Source organism: Arctopsyche grandis, chromosome 8 (genome assembly GCF_051622035.1).
Source record: "Arctopsyche grandis isolate Sample6627 chromosome 8, ASM5162203v2, whole genome shotgun sequence".
Classification (NCBI taxonomy): domain Eukaryota; kingdom Metazoa; phylum Arthropoda; class Insecta; order Trichoptera; family Hydropsychidae; genus Arctopsyche; species Arctopsyche grandis.
The window spans coordinates 15,735,293-15,750,607 of record NC_135362.1 but is presented as its reverse complement, the minus strand read 5'-3'; the positions used below and the strand labels follow the sequence as shown (position 1 = coordinate 15,750,607).

The following is a 15,315-nucleotide window of genomic DNA, read 5'->3' as shown; positions in this document are numbered from 1 at the left end:
CGAGCCGTTCGATACGCTTGCACTTGCAGAATCATTCGCACCCGGCGTTTTTAATTTATCGTCAATGCCCTTCTTTTTGTTCAATTTCCTTATTTTACGGCTCCTTTCTTCGAATTGAAATTAACGCCTGTGAAGTGTGCTGATTCCTGTAAAGGTTCTTAGATTTTTCAATACATAAGATATTGGGTATGCAGTATAATGTTTATAATACCTATATGTATGTGTGCACAATATTTATTTTATTTTATTTACAATTTTGTCATAGTGACAACAGATTTACTCCAGTGCGTCACTATGGCTTATCGTATACAAAAATACGTACATACATATGTACATAAATAGAAATACACAAACATATATAGAAAAATAGACATACATACACATGTATGGCTATGTATGTACATATATGTAGATACAAAAAAATAGCAATGAAATAGGACTAAAAATCAAAAGCATCTATCTGCATATGTACATATGTAGATTAAATCACAAAATCAACAATCCCTCAACCAAATCAGCATATTTCAGATTAAACAAATCCAAGTTTATATCAATCTGGTTTAGCAGCTTGATTTTGGATGCTGATTCAATTATTATTTTTATTTTGGGTTGATCTTTATATATGTATGTTATTTATTGGTTTTTAGAAAGACTTCTAACTTTTCAGTGAAGTACATACATACATATAAACTTAGTTGCATTTTAAGTATAGATATGCTAGTTTAAAATTTTGTACTGTAAATTTTCAAACTGAAAGTTGGACTATTACTTCTGAATTTTGAGATTTTTCAGAATTTTCGCCTGAAGAGTTAGACATATCTAAAGGATAATAATTATCTGTAAATTTAAAACAAAATTGTGTTGAGAAAACTCCAGACATGTTAGCATGTAATTTTCCATTGTCGTTGATTCGACGAAAAAATTCTGTGTCTGCAAGTTGAGTATCGTTGTTCGAAGTTATTTGAGGATGTTTTGAATAAAATAGTACGCATCATGGTCTTCCATCTCACATGGTGTGAAAATCATCTTATCCCAATTTGATAGATCTGAGATAAGCTAATTTTTGTTGATTCTGCATACATATACATATGTAGTATAAATTAGGGTTGTCAGATGTCTCGATTAATCGGGATTGTCACCAGTTTTAATTCTCGTGTCCCGGTGTCCCGAACAAACCTCTCGGGACACCCAAATGTCCCGGTTTACTAATTTTTAAAATCCTACAGAAGTTTTAAACTCAGAATTAAAAAATATATATCTAACATAAACTATGAAAAAAGTTCGATGATAGATGAAAGAAATAGACTTTCTGTGGATACTGTTGAAAGTATTTTAAAATGCATTAAAAACTATGATTTAAATTGTTACCAATTGTATGATTATCTAATTACAAACAAAATACTCTTGGAAAAGGCTAAATCTAATGAAAAGTATAAAAAAATATAGATTTTAGAAACCTATTTATTAAAAAAATTGTATTTTTTGTTTGTATTATTTTTATTTTTTAAATTTAGATGTTTATGGTTGCTTTTGTTCCTATTTAAGTAATTAATATAATTAAATTATTTAATATAAATTAAAAATTATTTGATCTTATTTTATTTTTGGGGGTGGGGGGGGGGGGGTATCCCGGTTTGACTTGCATGAAATCTAACTACCTTATATAAATCTAACGCTTTGTGGCTTCGAATTCTTTTGAACTTTGCGAATTCATCTCCTGCTTTAGATTAATATATACGATGACATAGCTGTTTATTGATAAATTACTTAAAACCAGATTCAACCCTCGTTATGCTGTACAAACTATGTAGTAGCAAAAAAGTTACGCCAGGCAAAATTGAATAGATTTCATACACCCCGTAAGATGAATGAGCACAACTTCAACAAAGAAAGGCTCTATCGCTTTTCCGATAGGGTAGAATAGACTCGTTACGTTATGCCGCAGAGTGTGACTGTACTATATCTAGGAAGTATGTATTAGGCGTCTGTATTTGAGGCTGCATTTTCGCAATGCAGCAGTTCGGCGACCCCCTCTGCGGCTGAATTTATAGATCTGCTGCAGAACCTTCTTAAATATTAATGTCGGCAAAGGGGTGGGCTGTTACCGAGAGGGGAGATTGATGACCGCTCTATGGGAAAACTTCACTTCATAACGTATTCCGAAACACAATATGCCGGGAAAACAGGGTAAACATTTGTCTATTTGCCCTGTCAACGCACAATTCCGGCTTTCAGGAGTCGGTGCGAACAAGGAGGGGTCAAAGCGCGTTTAGACAATTTGTCTTTGTAATGCTTATTGTTTAGAATTATCCTGAATATGCTTCGAAGTCTAACTGTTGAATGGAAATGCTAGGGAATTGCAATCAATCATTGTCTTTGTTGGTTTTAGTACTGAGTAATCGTCTTAGATTCAGTGTTGGCTTACCGTTTAATGATGATGTGATTTTATATTATATTTTATTCAATATGCTACCATAATATTTGTGTCATTTGACCTAAGTAAACTGAAATATCGTTGAACATGATCCTAAGTAAATTTCATTATGGCTTCATCATCGCACGGTATTGCGGTTTCAAAATTTCACCCCTTTCGTTAATCGCCTCTTTTTATTTAAATTTTGGTCGAAATTTAAAATCTCAAAAAGTTTCCGACTCTTTAATAATCGTACTTTTTATACATTTAAATATAATTTGAATTAATAATTAAGGATTCTTTACATATGTATATACGTATTTATGTATATCGTGTACAAAGTTTTGAAAACATGAATTGAGGTTCCGCATTTAATATTATAGATATATGATAATATTATGTTTACATTTGTTAATTTTCTCGCAAATTTTAATTTTCATACCTTCGTTGTATGTATGTATGTATACCATTTTAATACTATTCCGGAAAACATTATAGTAATAAAATATACATAATGCACATAAACATGCGCATGCATTCCTCGTGGTAATTTAGATGTTTTTATTTGAGATAACAACACATATCATCGCGCCTCGCGCCTCGGAGGCTTCTATTTCCGGTAATATTATTTTTTACGATGTCATCTGTATCTTCGTTTATCTGATTATGCGTTTTTGATGGCAACAAAGACCGCACAATACGCTTTTAACGGTATTGCGTTGCAAAGAGGTCGCGAGTCCTGTTAAAACGTCGTAACGGACTGTTGACTGTTTTTTTTTCTTTTTTTCTGAATTATTATTGTATATATATATATATATATATATATATATATATATATATATATATATATATATATATATATATATATATATATATATATATATATATATATATTCTGCGCACGCGCAAGTTTACGCGGCTGTCGACAGATAGACATACATATGTACGTTGTGTGTGACGAAGTGCAGTGTGGTTAAATTTCAACCGGATGCTGTGTGGGGTATGTTTAACCCCCAAGCGGTTATTACACGGAAGTTGCACTTTATCTGCGGGAACTTATCCAATTTCGTCGAGGATCAGACGTGGAATTGAACTTAGGGGAAGGTGGGAGGGCGTTGACAAATGTCTTGGGATTTCGTTGGATTTGTAGAAGGTTCAAGTTTGAAAGTATCAAAACGGCGAAAGTCGATAATAAATGGTGAAATGTGGAAAAAACCCATCGAAGTCACGATGCATATACAAAATTTTTCTAAATTCAGATTCAAGTAAAATAGGATGAGGTTTGATTTGGCGGCATTCAGTTTTTGTCATGTTTTATTTGATAATTGATATTAATAGGAAGACATTTTGTATATTTCATAAAAATTAAATCTGAAGCATCGTGTTACTGTAGAAATTTTCTTCAAATATGATTGTGGCTGAATTTCAAGTCTTTCGGAAACTTGTGAAAAACTAAAGCATACGTATGTATTATATGTATATGAAATTCAACTGGTCCAATGACGGGGGGGGGGGGGGATGGCACTCCCCTTTGATCCGCCTATGTGTGAGCTCCAAATAAAACTCTATTTTTTTCCTGTTTGCATAGATGACAGATCAGTGACCTATACTTATGTATGTACCTACACTTATGACAGATCAGTGACCTATACTTATGTATATATTATATGAAATGCGCATTGTGTCAAAATTTTCAGGTGGAACTATAGGCATATATTTTTCACAATGTAAGAAAACTATAGGACGCTATTGCTATCTTTGAGGGCGGATTCATATTATTGTGCTATGAGATTATCTGACAACATAATGTATGTACATACATATACACGCTTAGGTAAAAGTCGGAATTCTCGACAGGGCGGAGACCGCTAGGTCGCTCCTTCCTGTGTTTGGCTACTCTTTGCGATGCCAATAGTATTGCCCTGCCCTGAATTAACTCGACTTTTACCAAATGAAATACTCCGACATATACTGCCAGGTTCGCATATAATTTCGGACGGTTGGGCAGCGTATGGAAATATTTCGCACGTGGCGATCTCGAACACAACAATCGTTACCTCAAAAATCGCGACTATGGAATATTCTCGCTAGTGTGATAAGTTGCGTGGTCAACTCTCGGTGGGTGGAATTTTCGAGTGCCAGATATTTGAACCGAAAGTCACCGAATCAACGAAGACACACACTTGTGTGTGCCGTGAGATGGAATAAGGAGGCAGCGTGGGGGGGGGGGGGGGGGGAGTAAGGAGGTGATGCGCGATGAGCGATGGGAAGTGACCGAAAGGGCTATGCTGAAGCCGTTAGCGACAATAGACTCTGGTGTGTTCCAACGTCTTTCCAAAATCACGAGTTGAAATATCAACGGGCAGAACAATGGTTTATAATAATTTGTGTAGCTCAATGTAAAAATATTCCACCGAACTTGAATTTTCTACCGAACAATGAGTGAATCTATGTAAGCTTCGCCGATACGAAAGATGAATTTAGGCTTTATGAGTATTGGGGTTTCCTTGACATTTTTGATTCCGGGAAATGGGAGGGAGCTCGGGATCGTAATGATGTAAAATTTGTTTTTTTCAATTTAATTTATTTTTTAATGTTATTATATAAAATTTATGGGTACCATTTATCGGCCCGGCAAAATAGCCCTATTTCCAGACAAATTAGGTATTTATCATGACATTATATGCGAATACCCATCTCTAAAACATTTCGCCGTGCAAATAAAAAGAGTGCCCCTCTTTAAAATAGCTCACACGACGGATTCGGTGTTCGCCCGGCAAATCAAACGTCAAATGGGTTGCCAGTAACAAAAATATATACCAAACCTAATCTTAAATGAATAGGGCCAACACTAACTTAACCCTTAAATAAATAAGTGTTGGCTGTTAAGATATTACAATGGGTTGAATGGATATTACGATGTATGTACATACCATGAGGACAGTGGGAATGGACAGGAGCGGGGCGACGCGCTATTATCCAACTGTCAAAAATTATAATTTCACTGATAGAGGCCAGTGAAAATGTAACTGGTTATAATTTCACAGAAACGACAAAATTTATTTTTGTTACTGGCAACCCACGTGACGTTTGATTTGCCGGGCAAACGCCGATTCTGTCGTGCGAGCTATTTTACATATAGATATGTTAATTTGACATTAAATGTCGTTTTGACATTTGTCGTATAATTTATTTTACAGCCGTGCTAAAAATATTATCTCAAAATTTATTTATTTACAAAATATTAAAAGAAATAAAAATAAAAGTATTTATTAACTGGAAAAATGTAATTATATAAGTAAATTTATTTGAAATAGCTTCTCAAGAATACTAAAATATATTAATGAGAATCCGAACGCATATTTCTGGATTTAGTGCAAATATGTATATCCAGCATAGGAAAAAAAATCTTTCAATTTTGATCGACGTCGGTTTTATATGTACATACAGACTATTTTTAATTATCTGCTTTTTCTAACACAACGAATTTTTTTTAATTATCTGCTTTTTCTCCTGTCTTCTGTCTTGTATTTTCATTTCTTTTTTTGAAGTCGAGACTATCTTTATTTACGCTTTTTTGTAGATTTGTCTTTGATAACTCCTTATTTAATTCTTCATTTTTCACCAAACAAACAGTTATCCTATCTTCATCAGAATCGAAAAAGCTTTCTTCAATACTAGAATCGTCAAAACAAGAAGGATACACTCACTTCATAATACAGTTTCATCGAAGGATATAAGTACATTCGCCTTTATTATAATATTTAAACAGCGTTTTGATTGAAATATTCTTCCCGGGATTCGAGAAAAGAATTCCCAAGACACGGGACATCGAAGATGTGTCCGGTCAAAAATCAAAAATCGGGTGTCATCGGCGTTTATCAGCAATCCTGACGAACGCTGGTTTAACGAATCTCGTAGTTTGTATTGAGGCCACAATGTGGCCAACTGTAAATAAATTGTAAAATTGTGGCGCGTACACGTGTTTAGAATACAAAAGCGCATTAAGCATGTTTGTAATTGTACGTACGTAACAAATTACGCTCTAAGCCTCGCAAATTTAAAAGTATGCGATAAGAACCGCACACAAATTTTGCATTTGCGCAAAAAAAATTAAGCCTGACGCATACTAAATACGTATATATGTGTGTATGTATGTATGCATTCGAGATCAATGTCGTCTGGTCTGGCAATATACATACTTACATACATAGAACCTTATTCGAATTTTCCCGTACACTTCCTAATAGTAGACTGTTTTTGGAATTGTAGTGTGAGGGGAAGTTTTCAACCATAAAGCGGGTCTTGACCTTCGTAAATGCTGAAAATATAGTACTGCACAATCAGCTGGGCGTGCAGTCTGGCGAAAGTGAACCTCCCCTCTCTTTCCTCCTCATTTACCTCCTCTTCTCCACCCCCCCGTTGCCTAGCAACTCCGTTCGTCTGCATGCTTTGCCAATACCATCACTTTTCCCGCCAAAAAAAAGACCCCAGTCGCTTTTATTGGCGACCCTATGACGTCATAAATATGGTTTATTTTATTTTATAGCTTTTTATTTCATAGAGAGGGGGGGAGTAGATGGTGTTAATTCAGGATGGGGAGGTAATTGGGATGTTGTGTATATTTTTTAGGCTAATTTGGTCATAAAGCAAACAATGATAAATTCAGAATACATACATATGGAGCCCTTAGAAACTCGGATTACATATGTACATATGTAATTCATTATTATTACAACGAGAAGTAAAAATAGTTTAGATTATGTTGTGTTTTAGACTGAAATATTGTGAAATTGATAAAAAGTTATAATAAAACAATACAATTTCAACACAATGAATCTTTGATTCGATTTGAATATCGATTATGTATGAAAAAATGTATGAATGCATACAAAGTATGTAATCTTAAAAATCTAAAAAATATTTTTTTGAATATCATTATTTGATATCATACGGTGACGTATATTTTTTCCACGAATTTAATAGATATCATTTATCAATACGTAGGTATGTCTCAATTAAGATCGAGCACTCATTATACACTACTGGAATTTGTTTTGATTCATTGATTGACACATATCACTTTCACCGTTTATTTAGATTCAAAACATATATGTATTAATCGATGTATCCTTGATCCTCTTAATGTAAGTAGGTAGATTCAGACAAAAAAATAAAGTGCCGATTTTTAACGTAAGTAATTAATTAGCAAAACCAGACAGACACGTAGACATTAGTATAATGCTAGTATTGATCGGTTCGCTTCGTACGCTCGAGTTAAATTAATATATATTATTAGTTTTGTGTGTGTGTGTGTGTGTGTTTGTAATCGTTATGCATCGTAGAGCCAATGCAACACATGCTTCGAATTTCTAAACGAATTCCTCAATGTTAAATACCCATCTATGTGTGTATCTATCGTCAATGATGTGAGCGATTCGCGTGCAGATTCGATACAAGAAACGTGCGAGGAAATTGAGCGCGAAGAACGAATGAATGCCTTCAGATGCATTTTTCGTGCGTTTCTGAAAGTGCACTTACACAATGAATCGTCTGACGTAAATGTGCACACTCTCAGGTGTTCGTATGAAAATTTTTGATTCGAGATTTTTATCGATGATGCACGCAACATCTCTATTGAAAACATTTATGAAAATTATATTGAGTATAATATAGCGTGTTTTGATTTTTTTTTCTTTGAGTAATTTGCAAAGTGGGCTCGTTCTACGTCGTCCCATTGCGATTGAAATTGTGTTCGCTGAGTTTGGTGTTTTATATGATTTTTAATTAAAAAAATTCGATTCGAATCTATAGTTTCTTAAACGGATGTGCTGAATCGTTGAAATGTTTTCATATAATGTGAAGTTCGTTGTTCGCATCTCGCTCCACGTTCCGTTTGTTCGGAAATCAGAGCGGAAAGGTAAAAATACATACCCAAATGTGGACTAACACTATCTAGGCTAATTTATGAATTATAATCGCGATGCATTTGTCGTTGAACACTCGATAATTCATTCTAATGTTTACGCAAAAATGATTTTAAATGAAAGTTAATAATTCCGATCGGCCATATTTTGGCATTGATCGGGGAATCAAGTGATTATGTATTCAAATTTATGCAGTATTTATTATTATTGTATAAATGTTTCAACGCTTGCTACTATCGTTGGTCAATTATGTAAAATTTACATAGATCGAAATCTTAATACAAAGGTATTATAAAATGTAATCGGAGTTATGTACGTTGTTTTGCATGAAAGGGAGAGTGAGCACTTCCGGAAGTTTATGCGGTATTTTTAAACCTTAAGATTGTGTATATGTGTATATGTAGGTACATATATAGCGCACTGACATATCGTAAACAATCGACTGAGATGTCGCAATCGATCGTTTTTCCAAAACAAAAACAAATAAAATAAAATAAACACAAACACGCTTAAATCACGGAATGTGAAAATTGTTTCCTCTGTAATAAAAATTTACAACAAGAACGCTTGACACACACACAATATCTACTCGTCACGGAATCGTTCTCCGATATAAATAAATGATTAAAAAGTCGAATTGTCGATTATGCGAAAACGAAAAGAACATGCAACATCCGCTTTTGTGCGAATTTTCGCGAAAATCGATTGAGAGTGTCCGCCGGAAAATGTCAACTTAGCGTATTGTAAAATCGGCGCGTGAATCAATAGAATTATTTGTTTTTTCTTTGTGGCATTCTTGTACATATATACATATATAGTTCAAGTGACCTTTGTGTTATTTAGGGTTACGATATTTATCATAGAATATGGCCTTTAAGTTATACATATAATATACTTGATTTTTCAAATGTTAAATGACATGTTTTTTTTTGTTTCAATTTCAGATACCTACAACTTCCTATGCTGTTGTATTTTGGACATATTTGCAAAACGTCTCATTGAGGTGTGTATTATATTTATTTAAATAGTTGTGCAATGTGCTTTATTATTCTCATGCAATGTTTATCAACAATGACAGGAAATGATTTACTTTCGAAGGTGTTCTTTACTTAATTGTCTCTCGTTTCCTCTTTTCGTTTCTGCGCAAATTTTCCCCTTTCTTTATTCTTCGCCTGATTTATGCCGGACAAGTTTTCAATTTGCAGTCGAGATTTAAACGGTTTCTGGTGTAGCAGAGGTTAACGATACCCGAGTTATAAGGACATCTACCGACAATGGCAATTGTGCTCACCAGCTACTTACTTACCGGTCAGTTAAATGCCACGGTGACCATAATCGGAAATCGAACAATAGCCGACTCGGTCACAACAAATCAAATATTCTCCGCGCTGCGACCTTATGAAACCCATTGTTTTTATCGTCTTAATATTGCGTTGCATCATTTCTCCGTGGATTTGAATTCTAATGTTGTCCGTTTTGAATTAAAAAGTTATATTATTTGAATATCGCAGTGAGTTTCTTCAGATTTCTCCACGTCACGCCGAAGAAGAGAAACTTTAACCGCAAATTTTTGCTTCTTGAACCGTTGCGTTGCCGCCGTTGATGTCCGTCATATCGATATGGCATAAAATAAATCTTTATTTTTATACATTAATAAGCTTTTTGTCGGTGTTCGGACGCTGAAGGGTTGAATCGATCATCGTGTCTTTGTTGAGTCAATGTGACATTATTATTATTGCTCGAATGAGTCATTCGAATTATTGTACTTTATTTGTTTGTACCCATTATAATAATAATAAATCTTCCGTTTCGAAACTGGTTTCGTTCGTAAAACATCGACAATACCTAATACGGCACTAAATGAAGAAAGTAATTAGTTCGATGCCATTTAAAACAATACGCCCATTTACATAGGAATTTCTTTAACATAAGGTCAACATTATAAAGTACACGTGCTGCCAGTAGTTTGCGGTTTTTTTCCCGTTTTTCAAGTAATCGGTAGCGTAGGTAATGATTTGATTTTATTATAGGTGAAGTGTTCGTTTATAGAATGGCGTAAAGATTAGGTATTGCATTTTAATGAGTATTTCAATTCGTGTTAAATAATACACGGTTTTGTTTCTTAACTGCAGTGGCGTAAATGCTACGGATAAACATCGTTTATTTAATGCGTACTCTTGGCAATTAGTGAAGAACGCACAATAATTGTAGATGGAATTTAATAGCAGTTCTCTAATTAGTAAGTGAAGGATTCTGTCAAAAAAATTACGATTACCATCTTTGAATTGTAATTTTTTTTTAAGAATTTCAATCGAAAGTTTTTTCATTTTTCATAAGCGCTTGTATTTGATCGTATGCATGATTATTTTTCAACTCTTAATGTATTCAAAGTGTGCTCATTATTACAATGAATATTAATAAGATTTGACAAGTGTTTTAATCGCGTTTGTTCAACGGAAGTGGTATTTTACTTACATATAGTACATACATACGTATTCTTACTGACTTTTCCGTATGATTTAAATGAATCATATTATCTTTCTATTTTAGCACACTATTTGGGTTAATATGTATAATTTATGATTCAATATACGTTACAATAATAAACTAGAGATATGTAGTTGCGTGTTAGTTTTACTATCTGAATATGATTGTTTCTTTCGTTTTGAAATGCCTGATTGCGATTTTTGAAATGTAACGACAAAAAAAATTAGACCTATTGTACTGTGAGAAACGAAAGTTTATCTATGATAAAGTAAATTTGGACCTTTTGAGACGTTTTTCGTTTTGAAGGAAAGTGAAAAAATTCAAATAAATAATTGAGAAACTAGAAATGATATTGGCGAGCATTTATTATACGAAATGGAGCTGAAAAGCGACCCGAATTCGACCACTATTTTTTTCCCCAATTCACGCAGTTTGATTCGATCGACCGTGACGTTTCTTATGTCCATATTATAATAGAAATAAATATACGCAATTTCGGCATTTTATTTCGCGGTCTCTCGTAATCGTTCGCCGTGGTCTCGAATTTTCATCGTGGGCTAATTTTCGACCGCATTAAAAATGTCTGAAAATTACCTCAGTCTGACAGCTTGTGAAACGATCGTCGCCAATTTCGGCATTAAAACACCATAATTGTTCCAATTATTCGCACTTCGTTAAGTGCTAAGAGCGATGCTCGATCTATCATTCACGTATGCGAATGAAAATTTTTGCGTAATTTATAATAGCTTTGTTCTCGAAATGTACAAGCGAAATTGTGGCCTTTATATGGTGCGTTAATGTCTACTTCTCGAGTATACTGCCTGTGTGGTCCCTCCACTTATTTTATTATACATATATTATGTCTGTGATATACAACTTTTGTAAGTGGACTGTCTGCTGACCTTCTAGGCAGTAAAATATTTTACGTATTTTCTATTCAAGCGCTTTTATCTTAAAGGCTGCACAAAAGCGCCTTTTAATTCCTATACTATTAATATTTATGTAAATCCATTAAAATCATTTTCTTGAATATATTATGAGGAAGTACGCTTTAGAATATTTTGTTCCATAAAAATTCCTATTGTTCTGTGTTTCGAAAAAAAGTGGCTGAGGATCCACATGTAGTATATTTAATGATGATGCATGAGTTGTTTGAATCTGAAAAGGATCGATTCTGGATAGTTCGATAGCATTTTATATTCCATAAAGATATAAATGTAGTAAATCTATAAACATACATATGTATGTATTTATATTTAAATTATATTTTATGTATGTACCATTCATATGTATGTACCATTGTTGGAATATCGAGATTTGATTAAGTTAATCTCATTTTTATCAATGCTATATTTTGTTGATATACTTACAATTTTCGTGTATTTTTGTGTTATTAATATTTCTCTAATTTTAATTCAAGAAAGGTTATGATAATATAGTCATTATCCTCATTTCGCCACCCACTGCTAAACTTCTTCAATGCTTCTTATAATATTTTATCTACTTTTTCTACCATCCGTTGGAATACTTTTTTTCCACGTTCCCGCTTGATTTAAGCATCAACAATGCATAAAAACAAAGCAGAAATTTTAGAAATACATCTGTGCATTATTGTATATATGTATGTATGTACATATGTATGTAGTAAAAGGTTAAATAGTTGGTGCACGCGACGTTGGCTGCCATCTTTCACCATCCGCTAGCATTTTTGGTAATCCAGTTGAAATAATCGTCGAGGTATCGTGGAATCGTCATTTCAAGACAAACGAGGATCAAATTGAGTTCTAGTACTTTACAATAAAGTGGAGATTCGCTGTGGTCGATTGGAATCAATTGAGACAAACTGGAAAAGTGGCAGAAGTGAATTAACCAGTCGGGAAACTGACGTTATCCGGCCCTAACGCATACATATGTATATACTACATACGTACATACTTATTACAGTCGAGTGTTTATGCAGTTTATTAAAAGGAACATGCACGTACATATTATAAACTAGAATTGTGTGTATGTGTATGGGTGTGCTAATCAGTGAAAGTGACGTTTTCTCAATAATAATCGCAACCTTTGTTGTTTAACAATTTTATCGGAATTATTTTTTGATATTTTTGTATGACAATATATAATATTGATAAATCAACGTTCATTGAAGAGTTTAATCAACTAATGCTAATTTTTTGACAAATCGTTTTTTTAGAATTCGTACCCGTATATTTACATTTATATTGTTTTTGTCACATGACTTTTAAGCTTGATTTTTTTCTTATAAAGATAACATATTTATGTGTGTGTGTATGTGCATATTTAATTGTGACCCGATTAAATTAATTAAGAGTGACTTATCTCAACTTCCAACCTTCCATTGTGTAAATGAATAGTACATTTACTAAACTACATGATTACAGTGAAAATAAAGGAGGTATGTAAAAAAGAGCTTCAATCCGATAAACGATATCGAGTCATCCAATTATCTGTCTAGTCAAATCTTCAGTCGATACTAGGGCTTCTGATTTCCCAGACTATTTCTATTCTCGGGACAGGGGGACAAAGTTCAGGATCGTTGCCAGGATCCCGGGACATAAGGATGTGTTTTTTTTTCAATTTAATTTATTTTTTATTAATATAAAATTTATTTATTTAGAAAAAATAAGCAAAATATCTATGTATTAACTGGAAAAAATGTAATTATTTATTAATTTTTTTTTTTAAATAGCTTTATTCATCGTCAATCATACAATTGTCTCATCTTCATCAGTACTTAAATAGTTTCTTCCATTGCGGACTCGTCAATACAAGAAGGATATACTCGCTTCATAATGGTTTCATCTTAGGATATACATACTTTCGCCATTATTAAGCCACTTAAATAACGTATTGATTGAAATATATTTCCCGGGATTCGAGATATGAATTCCCGGGATACAAGACATCAAAAATTGTTTCAGTTTCCGTCAATTTCTGTCCCGAGTCGACCCGGGCAGAAACCTTAGTAGGTACGCGAGTGCAATGTAATTGTAAATTGAACAAACGAGGGTGATGTTTTCTTTCAATTCCCAACCATTGGACTCTGATGTCTCATAATTTGATTAGGTCTATTACAAATTGTTACTATTGCCTGCCATACTATAAACAAGTCGTGTTAAATTGAATCGAACGATCCGCCTGCACGCATCCAAACACATGAATTGTGCAATTATATTGGTCACATGAGAGTCATTGCCAGCTTTATTGCACTTTCTTTGATAGAGTCGGTCTGTTTCGATTTGTCCATGTACTTGGAAGATACGTTAACAATCCCGTTGTGTAATATTTCGATACTTTATTTAAAGGGTTTCGTTAATTCGCTTACTGTATCACGTACGGAATAATTTAGCGGTTTCTGCAGTTCGATGCTTTTATATTCAAGAAGTGTTTAATTAGTTCGCACTATAGTTGTGCGAGCCCACTCTTAAATAATTAGCTCAATTGCGTGCGCAATTTGCTCGCGTTGCACATAAACGATGATTACGTATATTTGAGAATTCTCGATTGAACAAGAAACTGCTGGGGTGGCAATTGGAGCGTATTCGACAAATCAACAATTTTCGAGAAAGTTGAAGAAAAATCTTTGCATTGTTGTATTTGATGGAAATAATTGTTCCACTATATTATTAAATAAGGTTTTGTTTTGTTGGAATATATAATAAAAAAAAGTGAATAAGAACGATGAGTCGTTCAAAATTATTCACTCATACTGGATTGACATGGTACGAGTGCACTCAGACCGAGTTCCCTAATTTGGTTACTTGTAACGAGGTAGCGTCCGGCTAACGTAAAAGTAACTCCTGAGTGGCCAAATTAGCGGACTCTGAAAACGATACACTGAAAACGAACACTCTTTAATTGAGTTACGAATATAAAGATTTTTTTTAAATAACCATGATACCATTACGTGTTTTACACCAGGGCGATATATTTGGTATTAAACTTGTACACATGTATATATATTTATTCATTAAAATTTTGAAATCATATTCAAATAGTGGTGACAAATGGATGGTTTTGTCAATTTGATGAGGAACCGTTTCAGCAATGAAATCAGATATATTGGCAAACTCTGATAAGACCAGTAGTACTACAGATAATACTCGGAATAAAATTTTCAATCGACCCGGCAATCTCTCGGTGATTAGCATTAATGCAACCACCAAGCTATGCTGTTGACTTCTCCAGATAGTATGTATAATGGGTTCACTGACTGGAAGAGTATAAGAAAGTTTATTTTACCTTTTTTTCTAGTTAAATTACTCACATCTTTCTAATCGTGTTAACAAGCATAAAATTTTCTATGTATAATGCCTTTAAAAATTTTCCTCGTGAGCTCATTGTGTTAAGTTTATTTACAATTATATAATATTTAGTAGATACTGATTCATTTTTAAAGTAATTATTCTAAGATTAGAATTAATTGCCTACAGTTTTTGCAATACAAACTGATCTTAAATGATG

At 33.5% G+C, this 15,315-nt stretch overlaps 1 protein-coding gene across 1 annotated transcript in view; it reads left to right on the top strand.

Annotated features, from left to right (window-relative positions):
- LOC143915489 (uncharacterized) overlaps positions 1–15,315 on the top strand; it is a 53,378-nt gene that overhangs the window by 5,801 nt on the left and 32,262 nt on the right. The window contains exon 2 of the mRNA XM_077436166.1: positions 9,285–9,343. The gene's annotated coding sequence lies outside the window, so the exon portion shown is untranslated. The remainder of the gene's footprint in view (positions 1–9,284; positions 9,344–15,315) is intronic.